Source organism: Furipterus horrens, unplaced genomic scaffold (genome assembly GCF_987537825.1).
Source record: "Furipterus horrens unplaced genomic scaffold, mFurHor1.1.pri manual_scaffold_7, whole genome shotgun sequence".
NCBI classification, from domain to species: domain Eukaryota; kingdom Metazoa; phylum Chordata; class Mammalia; order Chiroptera; family Furipteridae; genus Furipterus; species Furipterus horrens.
In genome coordinates, this window is record NW_028327177.1 from 121,094,175 (window position 1) to 121,107,847 (window position 13,673).

At 38.1% G+C, this 13,673-nt stretch overlaps 1 pseudogene; it reads left to right on the forward strand.

Moving 5' to 3' along the window:
• Positions 1 to 314: 314 nt before the first annotated feature.
• Positions 315 to 824, forward strand: LOC150005166 (large ribosomal subunit protein eL6 pseudogene; annotated as a pseudogene).
• The last annotated feature ends 12,849 nt before the right edge of the window (positions 825 to 13,673 follow it).

The window sequence follows — 13,673 nt, forward strand, 5'->3', positions numbered from 1 at the left end:
ATCTTGCAAGATGGTAGATGAAAAACGAAGAAGCTGAATATTAAAGAAAAGAAACCTGAAGCCAAGAATGCTGGTGCTGGTGGCAAGGTTAAGAAGGGTAACCTCAAGGCCAAGACACCTTAAGAAGAGGAAGCCTCACTGCAACCAAAATCCTGTCCTATCCAGATAAATTGGCAGATACTCCTGATTGGTGATGTAATCCTGAAAGGCCATGTACCAGAGGCCATATTCAGCAGCTAAATTCAGTATTGAAAAGAAAAAGGAGAAAGTTCTTCCTACTGTCACAAAACCAGTCAGTGACTAAACTTTGCAAAATGCCTAGACATGATCCTACTGAAGATGTGCCTCAAAAGTTGTTGAGCCATGGCAAGATACCCTTCACCCAGCAGGTGAGAAAACTGCAGCCAGCATCACCCCTGGGATCATTCTGGTCAGCCTCACTGTGAACTACAGAGCAAGAGGTTGGTTTTTCTCTAGTAGCTGAGCAGTGGCTTGCTACTAGTGACTGGACTTCTGTCCCTTAATCGAGTTCCTCTGTGTAGAACACGCCAGAAATTTGTAATTGCCACCTTCACCAAAATTGATATCAGTGGTGTAAAAATCCCCAGACATCTCACTGACGCTTAACTTCAAGAAGCTATGCAAGCCTAAATACCTGGAGGTTGAGAATTTTGACACAGAGAAAGAGAAATACAAAATTACAGAGCAGCCCAAGGTTGATCAGAAAGCTGCTAAAAATCAAACCTGTTTCTCAATTCCAGGGCTGCTTCCACTCTGTGTTTGCTGTCACAAATGGGCTTTATCCTCACAAAATTGTGTTCTAAATTTCTTACAAAGACCCTAATTAAATAACTGATCTGTTAAAAAATAAAATATATTATTAATTAGTAGATAACACTAATGGAGATTAGTCAATTTATTTTCCTTGATCAGAAATGATGCTTTTTAACTTCTCACTGTGGTATTTATCTTTGTTCAACTTCAAATCCCTCTTTGAAGTCTTAAAGAAAAATGTTGCTATCACACATCACAGCTCAGAAATAGTCTTCCAAATTCCTGATCAATTGGGTCATCCAAAGGGTCGCAATAAGTAGCATTTACAAAAACTTTCACAATGGAAAGTGCCTTTAACATAGATTATCTCATTTTACCTGCAAAAACTTGTGAGATAGATGCTACCATCATCGTCTCACAAGCTTAAAATTGAAGTTACATGAAGTTGACTGTATGTGGTAGAGTTCAGAATCAACATGCTGACTTCAGCGTCTGTGCTTTTTGTATTCTTCTGGACTGATTTTTTTCCTGTTGAAGTAATGCACAGATGTAACCAACTGTGTGAGAAACAATGGCTCCTTGCCATTAGGATCACTCAAAGGGAAAGGATAGGTTTCTCAGATGAAGCAATATTGCCCACCTGTGCTCCTATGCTCAGTCAGGCAGAATTTTACTGTTCAGGCTGCAATGAACTTTGTAGGCCTAACAGTCCACATCAGAGAGCACACAGTTTCTAACCCAAGGCCAGCATTCAAACTCACGTAATCTGTCCTATCCTATCCCCTGCCTTCCTTTCTCCATCTCCTCCCCAAATTTCTCTCTCTCTTTTCTTGAATATTGGTCTCTGTCTCTATAACTACCACATCTTGGTAATCTTGGGTATTTCATTACTTAAATGACTTCTGTAGCCTTGCTTTATTAATTCAACGATTGCAATTGATCCAAGCAACATTTTTGAACACCCATGACGTGTTAAAACTTCTGCAAAGTATTCCAGATAGTGTACTATGTAAAAGAGTAGGCTTATAGTAGACTCTTGATATTCAGAAAACTTGCCTCTTAGTTGCTATTCTTGGTCCTGGAACTCTGCTGGACTCTCTCGGTCTGTTGTAGCCCACAGTCCCATAGTCTCATGCGACAGTGTTGGTGATGATAGCCTCAGAAAGGCTTGATGAAGGTTTTGTGCTGATAGCTGCCATTAAAGCAAGGCTTTTCAGATGGTGTGTTGGCTTTGCAGAAGGAGAACATGGTTGTGTGGAAGAGAGACAAATGACAATGGTCTCTTTCTTTCTGTCTTTTCTCTTTTCCATCCTGAATGGCTAACTCAGTGGCTTTCAGGTGCTACTTTATCAACCACTGTTAATCTGTGATTACATTATTCAATCTTGGCAAAATAAGAAAAATGGGTTTAAGTTTTTTTTCCAGGAAATTATGTGGCTGACAATGACAGTTTGAAAAGAAAATGATTGCTTGGCAAAATAAAGTTTTGCAACATTTTGTGGGTTCATTACATTTAGGGGGCACTTTTCCTGGCCCATGAAATACAACATTCTGGGCATCACTCTTCCAGCTTGCCAGGGTTTAGACTCACTGAATCAGATAATTATTTGGGTCCTAGAGTCCAGGGCCTAGACAGATGCTATAATGACCATTTTTCTTCTTTGCAGACTTGAATCTATTACTTTTAAAAGCATAACTCAACTATTGTGAGGGATGCCGTGAATGGCGTGGGGAATGTTGTGGACTGAGACTCCAGGTGATACCATTTACACAATAGTTGATTTTAGGTTTATGTACATGGCATCTGTGGAGTTGTCCAGTGCCCAGCTTTCCCAGCCTTGTGTGGCAGTCTTGATACTGTTTGGGTCACTGTGGCCATCATGTGACTTCTATCTTCCCTATAACTAGCTGCTTCTTGCGCAGTCTCTGTTCATTCCCTTCTTGTACTTACTAATGCCTTCTAGGGCCACTTTATTCCTACGACTCACTGAGAATCCAGTGTTTGTTCTTCATTAAAATTTGATCTGATGCTTTATGGCCAAGATGAGGAGATAGTGAACTGCAGAGTTGTATGTGATAATCACACTGCTTATTTTCTAACAGTGTTGAAAGGAAGAAGAATTAAGAGTGAAATAATTTGGCCTGAGAAATGCTAACTTTGTGATCTTGTGCTAGACGCTTAACTTCTTTAGAAGTTTTAATTTACTCATATGCAGAATGGAGATAATGTGCACTTTATAATTATTTTTCTTTGGGTAAAAATTAACTGAGATAATGGATGTAGGATGTTTGAAGCACGGTCTAGCACATATTAGCAGCCCTCAGAATGAAAGTTATTGTCTCCTCATTATCCTTTTAATCTTGTTATTGATACATTAAGGACTGTTGTGCCTTCTTGGTAGACTGACTCTTTTGTTATTTGTAGTGACCCTCTCTGTATCTGGTAATTTCCTTTTCTCTGAAGTTCACTTTATCTGATACTAGTATAGCCATGCATCTTTCTTTTACTTGGTGTTTCCATGATTATATATATCTCTTTGCTACTATAATCGTCGTCGGCAGCCGTCCGTCTCGAGAGACGATGGCGTAGCTTCCTGAGAGTCTATCTGCACCGCCGAGAATGGCTGTGCAGTCCGACTCGGGAGTGACAATCCCTGCCGCACTTGTTACAGGTGAAGGCAGATGGCTGTTGTTGCTGCTGTTGACGCTGCTTCCGCCTCGATCTTTTCTGGGCCGCCTCCTCGTTGCGCGCAGCCTCTGCACGTGACGTACCTTGCCTGACCGCGAGCCTCCAGGCTAGGCGGTCGTCTGCTTGAACTTCCCATGTGTTGAGATTGATGGAGCATTGTGTCATGTCCTTTTTGCAGATGTCTTTGAACCGCAGTTTTGGGCGCCCTGTCATCCCCTGGCCTTCTGCTAGCTCGCCGTAGAGGAGGTCTTTGGGAATACGGCCTGCATCCATTCTTTTGACATGGCTCGGCTACTATAATAGTATATTTAAAATTAGTTTCTTGTAGATAGCATATAGTTGGGTAATTGAAAAGTCTATTTCAATGATTTCTGTTTTAATTGATATGTCTAAACCTTTTATATTTAATGCAATTTTGGATATGTTAGGTTTTAAGTCATCAGTCACTTTATTATTTGCTTTTTTTGTTCTCTTTGTTTTATGTTTCTCTTTCCCTTTTCTACCTTATCTGTGGACTACTTGAGTATTTTTTCAGTTATATTTTACTTTATTTGTTTTTTTTAAGTATATATCTTTGTAAATATTTTTTGGTTTATGTAACTTTATTGAAGAAAAAGAAATCAATTACTAGCAGAGCTATTAGTTGATCACTCATTTATTGACAACTTGCATCATTTATTCAGTGCTATACTAAACAGTGTATTGGAAGATAGTTTAATAATTCCAAGTCCCCTAACAATTTAAATAAAAATTACAAAATGTTTGAAACACCAAGTGTGTTTGACTTCCCATTTCCATTCTCTATAGAACAAAAACAGGTCATGTCTTTATTGACATGCATAAAATACATCACATTTTCTGTTCTGTTTATGATATAAATTCAATACCAATTCTCTAGTCACATCAGTTATTAGCATGAAGTGTATCATGTAACCTCAGACCTCTAACAGTGGAAGGCTTAATCAAGGATGGATGCTGCTAGAATAATGTTGCTTCCTTTGATGTGACAACTGAGCATCCATCTCCTTCCTCCTCTGATGATTTCTTCAGCATGTTAGAGCAGTGAGGAATGGTTTTAGTCTCATCACCAAGGTGAAGTGAAGACATTGGCCACATAATACACAGGCTCCATTAAAAAAAAATCTGGATCTTGGGCAACTGTTTTCTTGTAACTACTTTACAGTTTCTAGAAGCAATTAGTGCCCTGACCTGTGTGGCTCAGTTGGTTGGGCATTGTTCCGCAAAATGAAAGGTCACCGGTTCGGTCCCTGGTCAGGACATGTATGAGAGGTATCCGATCAATGTTTTTCATCCTCTCTTTCTCCTTTCCTTCCCCTTCTCTAAAAATAATTAAAAAATAAAATCTTAAAAAAAAATAAAAAAATAAATAAAAGCAATTATTTTCCAAAGCCGGAAGAGCTTAAGTCTTTTCTGATAAGCACATTAATGAATGGAGAGAGGTAAACAAACAAAAATAAATAAATAAAAAAATAAAAAGGGTCTGATGGGGAGCAGCCAGATAAGAAACTAAAAAATGGAACAGTAATTTAAAGTTTATTTCATCTATAATGTAGGTTATTCTGACTTTAAGGTAGCATCACATGGCATGCTTTGAGTCCATTCCTGAGATATTCTGTTGTACTTTTCTCTGGCAGTCAAGGTCATCTGGGTTTGGCTCACATAGCAATGAACAAGTAAATAAAAGAACTTCAGAAATAGTTAAAGGAGGAGACCACTGTGATTTTAGAAGAGCAAAACAAATACTATCATTACTGTTAATATTTGGATGATAAGTTCTTGTTGTAAATGCAACCTTAGGTGGTTTTACGGGGTAGTCTGTAGGAAAACGAATTGTCAAAAAGAATACGCTGCCTCAGTATGGGATGTCATTAGGTCCCATAATTGTGGCTTGCCAATGAAACATTAAGATTTTTGAAAATAGTTTTCTCAGTGGTTGCCCTAGAGACTACCTTATATGCTGTTCTAAGACATACTAATTTATAAGTCTGAAGTTCAAGTATAGATATTCTAAATCTGCTTTACATTTCCCTGCCCTCCCACTGAGTTATGGGGAGAGAAGAGTACACATTAGTGAGATTCCTAAGTCTTCTCTTCAAGAAAATGTGTAAATTGTACACTTGCATATGTATTTTAAATTACAAAAATAAAATGTTGTTAGAAATTGGAATTTCTTACCACTATCTACCATTATCTTTTTTATGTCCTTTATTTTACCTATTGATCTACACATGAAATTATATAGAGATTCTTCTTATTATATTAATAGGATTTTTTTGATTAATTTCCAGTATTCAAGAGCCTGAACAGTGTGAATTTATTGACCAAATTTTAGAAACTATGTCAGCTCAGGAAACAGAATTTATTTTCTCTGAACAATCTATGTAGAGTCAGAAGAAACCTCTCATGAATCATGTTGCAAATATTTATTTGTTTTTTAAAATACTTACTTCTATCTTCCTAAACAAATAGTTCTGTTCTGCATGATTTTGAACTTTATAAAAGTGTAAACATACACTTAATTTTTTTGGTATCTTGCTGCTTTTGCTTAATATTATGGTTGTAAAACTCATTCATGGGGTTTTGGGTAGATACAAGTTAACAGGCAAACTATATATAATCTAACAGAAAAATTGAAAGAAGACTTGAGCAGAGATCTCAAAAAGGAGGACATTTAAATGGCCAAAGTTATATTAAAATGTGCACAGCCTCATTAGTAATGAGGAACATGCAAATAAAAAAACCACTAAGCAGTACCACCATTCATCTGTGATATTTGAAAAAAAAGAAAAGTTTGACAACACTTTGTATTGGTGAGAATGAAGAACAGTAAGAGTTTTCACACACTGCAGGTGAGAGCAAAATTTATAGTATAACCATTTTTTAAAGCCCTCTGGCACAGTGCTGGGCAAGACCCCAGCAGTTCCCTTCTTATCTTTATAATATAGAAACTCTATGACACAAGTGAATTAGGACTCTTGGAAAGAATATTTATAGCAAGATTATTCACAGTTGCTCCAAACTGGAAGGGACTGGATAAATCAATTGTAGTAGATTCATAAAATAGAATGTTATATACAGCAACAAAAATAAGCACAGCAGCATTCACTTTATATTTTAGTGAATCAACTTTGTCTCTTTCTTATCCATCCATGCCTACTGACATTTTGGGAGTTTCTTCACACTAACACAATCTATAGAAATGTTCCATTTTGCATGTTGTAAATCTGACAGTTCACCATATTTTTGCTCATTTCTCATTCAGATAAAAGTTTAAATGGTGTGTGGCATTTTTTTTCCAGCTCAAAGAACAAAAGAAATTTGAAAAGTGTGGTGCTACAGGTCAGCCCAGTGCAATCCTACCTCTCACACAGCATAATCTCTAACTTTTGAAGAAATCTCATTAGGAATTCCAGAAAACAGAATGGCATCAGACATCAAGGTGGCAGGGAGAATTTAACTGAAAGGGAAAGTGCAATTTGGTGTTTATTTTGAGAATCTATACTTGAAAACATTTGAAAATAAATTGTTTTTCAAAAAGTTGTGATTGGGCATAAAAACTGGTGAATGAATTTTCCAATCTTATAGTCTCTCTCTTTTTTAAAATCCATGAAAAAATAAGGAGGAATGGGAAAAAGGTAAGGGATCCATATTAACCCCCTCAAAGTTCTTGCGGAGCACTAAGCATTCTACATCTAGTTTAGACGTAGGAGATTTCATGCAAAGCTTTTGGAAAGTAATCTGGTCTTAAACCACAGCTCCCTTTAGCACAAAACAACAGCTTGTGTTTTCAGGGATGACTTTATGTCAGCAAGCACTGCAAGTCTGCAAAGCTTTGACATGGTGCCTCTTTAAGTCAATTCTAACCTATCAGCAGTGGGAGAGCAATAGCAGCCATTTACTCACCTGCTTTTGATAGCATTTGCTAAGTTTTCCAGGCATAAATGCCAGACTTAAGTGGCCGTGTACTAGGATTTCATGCACATTGGAGACTTTCAGTCATATTTCAAGGGAGAATTTGGCATTCAAACCCAAGCTTTCTTTTGCCTCCAGGTATAAAATCACTGCACTGCAGAATAAATGTGTCAAGATGTCTTCTGGAGGGGAGGAAACCCAGACTATTAAATGAAGATTCATAGAAACGTTTACTAGGACACACCCTGAAGACTGCTTAGTCTTATTTCGTCTACTTTGGATGATCCAAGATCCACCTCAGACTGCTGGAATGAGGTGTCTGTAGGTAATTCAGCTTCATTTAGTGCTCTCCTTCTGGAATGGAGAATTTAACCTTAATTTACTAACTGTGATCCTGATCATTGTGGATAAACTTCCTGACATCTGGACCAAGGTTACATAAATTCTGAATGCTTGGCTGTATTGCATTAGCAGCCAGCATGCCCTGGTCAGCCACTGGGTCTTCAGTTTTTCTATCTGCAAAATGAATGAGTTAGACTTAATGGCTCTTACATCTAGATTGATTAACATTGACCTGAGCTTGTCTTTTGACATGATGCCCTTTACCTTGTGCCTGGCCCCCTGTCTTCCTCACATCTTTCTGCTTCTCCTTCACTGGTTCTTTTATTTTCTTTCTCCTTTTGCTCTCCTTCAGTTTTCTTCTCTGTCTCTTTATTGTTGAATAAGTTTAGGGCAGAAACAATACATTCTTTACAATTGTATTCTCAGCTCCCAGGACAATTCCTAGTATAGGGTACTTACAAAAAATTTTTTTTGCATGAACATATGAACGAAGCATCCAGAATTGATATTGTTTTTATTCTTTCAATTGTAAGGCAGTCAGGTTGGATCTAGGGAAGTGTGGAAAGTATTGTTCAGGAAGAATTCTGGGTCGTCTGTGGATCAGAAAAGATTCACTGAAAGTAATGCATGTTTTCACATATGAGCAAGACCCAGGGTTTTGAGATGTTTGTTGCAGTAGTCAGTTTCTAAGATAACCTCTAATTGATTTCTGCCTGGTATTCACACTCTTCTGTAGTCTCCTCCACATTGTACCAGGGTTGGTCTGGTAGAACAATAGCATGTGGTAGAAATGATGGCATGTCACTTTTAGGATTAAGTTATAAAAAAATAGTTTCTCTCTTGTGATCTTTCCTCCTCTCTCTCTGATTGCTACTTGCTCTGGTAAAAGCCCCATAGAGAGACCCATATGAGGAAATGAAGCATCATTTTAACAGCCACATGAATAAGGTAGGATCCTCCAGATCCAGTCAAGCCTTACAAGATGCACCTGGAACCTGAGAGACCCTAAGCCAAAATCACCCAACTAAGCCTTTCCTAGATTATTTGTTTCGGCTACACAGGCGAGACCGAACACTCTCAGGTAGTGAATGGAGTAAGCAAGAGGTTTATTGATGGCGGCCGGGCCAAGACCAGAGTCTCTAACAAGGCACCGACCCAGAATGGAGTTGGGATAGGGTTTTATAGGGGTTTTGCTTCTTCTTCAGTGGGTAGCAGCTTTGGGAAGCAGGGGCTGGGCAGTGCTGCAGGAGCGTCTGGCAGTAACAGGAACAAAGCTTTGCAAGCATAAGGTTATCTCTAGTTGCAGCTGCAGCTTTTAGTCACAGTCGAATTCTCTGTAAAACAATTATCTTTGCAAAAGGCTAGATATCCTGTAAGATATAATTTTACAAGAGTTATAAACAAGTCACAAGAATATAGAAGGGGAGGTAGGGCTTTGGGAAGGAGCTGGGCTGGAGTCTCTCAGCTTGTAAATTACTGAGCGGCTGTAACATATTGACCATCAGAAACTGTAACATTAAAAACAGTTGTTGTTTTAAACTGCCAAGTTTGGAGCATTCTGTTATATAACAATAGATAACTAATACAGCTGTTGGATGACATTTCTGGGTGGGGTTAGACAGAGTTATCGAGCTGGCTTTAACTAATAAGCTTTTACTTTTTGTTTTGCTAATTAATACACAGCTTGGGGTAGACACAGCTCTACAAGTTAGGTTATGACTGTGGGCAAATAACTTTTCTCTTTGGAATTTCTTTTTTTCACATGGATGGTGAAGAAATCAACATTGTAGCACCGTATAATTTTTCTGCATGGAACTGAGCAAATTCTATAACTCCTGATGATGGCAGAGACAAATTTTTCCTTAGGAGAACATTTCTTTTCCTCTGACCACAGATATATTAACTCACCCACTAACATAAAATCTATTTATGTAAAATCTAAGGATATTAAGCTCCTCAAAGGCAGGACTGCCTTGTGCACTCCTATAGCTTCTCTTCTAGTAGAGTAATTGATATATGCACTATTTAGTAGTTATATGTTGAAAAGCTGAATTCTGGAGAAGAGGAGCATCTCCTCTCATGGATAGGTACATCTATTGGTATTGACTCTGAGTTGTAAGGCTGGGTGAATGTGCTTTGAGAATTTCACTTGAGAGTCCAATAAATTTTGCTGGTATTTTTGACAGGCAGAATCATTCTGCTTAGAATAAAAGGTGAAGAATAGAAGAAAGAGGGGGAAAGGAAATTAAAGCTGGGTTGATTACATCCTTTTGTGACTTTGAATGGCTTGATTCTATATCTTATTTATATTTGTATTTTTATCTATATCTGTATCTGAGTCTATATGTATTCACGGACATCTCATCTATCCTTAGATATCCCCACCTACTTATGATTATTATAATTATTATGGGAGACTTCTTCTAATCTTTAGCAGGCAATCTTTGCTACCTGGATATCTGTTACTCTACTACATTTTAGGAAACTTTACTACAGATAAGCATCTATCTACTACTTACATATAAACAAATCAGAATGAACATAACTAGCAACATCATTTTTTTAAACCTGGAAAGCCTTATCAATAAATGATATTGTTGTTGTGGAATGTGTGTAGTGTAAATGCATTTTCTGTCAGCTGTACATTAGATGCTCACAAGGGCAAGGGAAATTGAAACTGTCTTTCTAATGCATCATAAATCTTGGAAATGATTTGAATCCATGGATTAAATGTCAGCTTTGAAAGCATTTGCTGATTTATCTTAGATCTTAAAAGAAGGAACATTTCTATGACAAATCAAATTAGTACATTTTCATATTCTGCATTGTACCTTTCCAGAATAATACCCTTCACAGAAATAGTATGGCATGCAGATAATTTTTCCTATTAGGATATTTTTATTATTATTAAGCTTCTCTCTGCTAATTAAAGAAGTCTTGGAGATTAAGAATAGAAAGATAAGTGTTATACTAAAATGTAGATTATGATAAAAAATAGTAGGTTGCATCACAGAAACACCAAATGTTATGTTAGTTAATAAATGGCCATCTTAGCTGTGTTGGTGTGACTGGGGTAAAAATCCAAATTCCTATGTAATTTACATCATGTTCCTCCCCTCTACTTAAACAAATCTTAAGAAGGAAATGGTGACTAACTCTGGCCACTTCAACCTGTCTCTCCTTGCCTAAGCTCAAATTAAAAGCATTCTATCAAAATCAACTTCCCTTTTGATCTGGGGGATTGTTCCAAGTACTGCCTCCCATTCTTTAATGAGAAATCTTGGAACTCGCTCTGAGTCCCTGGTCTATGTTCTGTTGCTTCATATATTTATACTATCTCTTCCCTGAGTCTCTGCAGACTGACAGCATTTTCTGATGTGCCGCAAGCTTCCTCTTTCCCAAGAATGTTCTTTGGATTTCACCCTCCTTAACTCCTAGCTGGCATCCTGGGGGAAAGTGATGCCCTATCAATGCTTGTCTGAGCCAGAGCCCAGTGCTCCTGTCTCGAGCTTAAATTAGAGAAAAGATTGAGCTGTTGTGGTCTGTTTCATGGCACAATGGCCATGGTGCCATTTTTAAGGGAGACTTACAGCATGATACACATTTCCTCCTGTAGTTGAAATTTTAGTGGCAGTCCAAGTCTTTGTGATTACGTATTGTCAAGGTCATTAGTTTTTATAACATAATCTCAGGCTCATGAAGTTAGATGCTCTGTAGGGCTTTAAAGAGGTGGATTGTGTCTAAAACTGGTTGTAAAATACCACACTGAGCATATGATACTTGGCCCTTTGGCCAGACTTTCATGGTTAATGGGGGCATAATAAGTTGTCTATCCTTCAGTAGAATTCTCCAGCACTGATGCACCCAGCGAGAGTGGTTTCTGTGGCTCTTTCAGTCTTAATTTGTCCAGTGCATTTTAACTTTCATATATATGATCCCTTGGTTTTATTCTTTCACCTGCCTCTTGGTAGAAGGGCATGATACTGATCTCCATCCTCATCAATTCAGAATGACACAGCTAAGTGAGGCTTATAATTGTTGGCTCACATCTTTTCAAGGTGGGGGAGGCAACTGGGTTATATGTACTTTATTATCCTTGATACCTGTGTGCATTCACTGATCTTTAGGAAATTGTGTGCATTATCTGCTTGGTTCCCTAAATTTCCTGTGTGCCTACATTGTTATACTATCTCTGTTATTTGACATTTTATCAACAAGATTATATTACCTAACATTTATCCTCTGCTGTGGTGCCAGATGACTGCTTTTAAAATTATTTCTTGTGTCTGGATTCTTTTTCCTCAGTGTTTCTTCACCTCTACCACTACTGCCTTCACTCATTTTAAACTATTTTTTGAGCACCTACTATATCTCAGGTATATATCCTAGGTTCTGGGCATATGTCAGTAAACAAAACAATGAAACCACCTGCCATGGATCTTGTACTTCACTGGCAGCTGCGACTCTCTAAACCTATTTGCTAGAACCTGTGCCTCTGTTCCTTTTCCCTTTTGTGTATGACCCAGGTGTTTCAAGTTTATGTGACTCTCTCCCTTCGAATAGCCTGGCTCTGCCACAAAAGGCACTAAGTACAGTTTCCTGTATCTGCCAACAGATGCAGGAGACATGTTCCTGGTGTCTCACTTTATTAATCTGAAGTACACTTTCTTGATAGAAACATTAGAATAATATACAAATGAGAGCAAGGGTCTTTAGCTACATTATGGATTAAAGAATATTTGTGTGGGCTGCTAAGCACTGTTTATTACAAAGGTAACCTCTGGTTTCCGACCAGAAACTTTACAAGCTGATTGTTGAAACCCAAGATTGTCAGTAGGAAGTTTTTTGTGCAATAATTCAAGATTGTAATGATGACCTTGAAGCTCTTTAAGATCCAGAAATGGACTCTGAATTATCAAAGAATGCTTACCTATTCTTTAATCTATTTTTAGGTTTATTTTTCTATATTTATTTCTTTGATGAGCAATAATCTACTCTACAGGGCAGATATAATAACTCAATTGATTTCTTCACTCCTCAGTAAAACCTGTATCATTTGACCAAATGAGATAACAAAAAGTTTACTATGCTCAGGAGTCTCCTTGGTAAAACAGAAACCTACAATTCTAGATTACCTTTGTAGCCTGGGAAAAGTAACAAAGATGAATTGTTTCATCTCTTTGACCGAACAGCCTCTCAAGAAAAAAACACTTTTTGAAAAATGAGATAAAATGGTGTCTGGTGAGTCATGATTTCAGGCGCGTGCAAGCCCAAAGCACACAGGAGGGCCTACTTCCTGCGTTTCAATTAGCCGTATGCATTCACGGGGCTCCTCCAGTTGTCCGTGAGTGGCCCAGGTATCTGCTACCTAATCTGTTCAGTGCAATTGTAGGGCCACACAGAGAGGAGAGCAGGTACTGACGGTTACAAAGCCGGCCCGGGCAGCTTAAGAGGAGCGCCCTGCGCACTGGGGAAAGCCTCCACCTCCTGAGCAAAAAGCCACTCTGTCTTCCTCTGCCTTTCCACGTCATTCTGTGTTTAGACTATGGAAGTGTGGGCAGAGAGTATTCTTTAGGGAATCACGGAGTGGATGAATGAATACAGGCTGAACTTCAGGAAATTCTTCTTTGTTTTGCTCAGCTCTCCTATGCAAAGCTCTGAAGAAAACCGAAAGAGGAAGGGGTTGGCAGGGGATGAAATCCGTTTTACTTAGACTACGGCGATGCTCTGTGTTTCTCTTATGGTCTGGTGTGTAATCTGAAACACAGAGTTTCAAATCTTGTATTCGGGCATCAGGTTTGGATGAGAGGAGCTGTGGTACTTGTAGAGAGGCATTAGGTCTAGAGTCAAGTTCTGATTAATTTCAAGTCTAAAAATTTATTCTAAAGCAGTAATGCTGATGAGGATTAAGACTTCTTTGTAAATATGTAGAAAT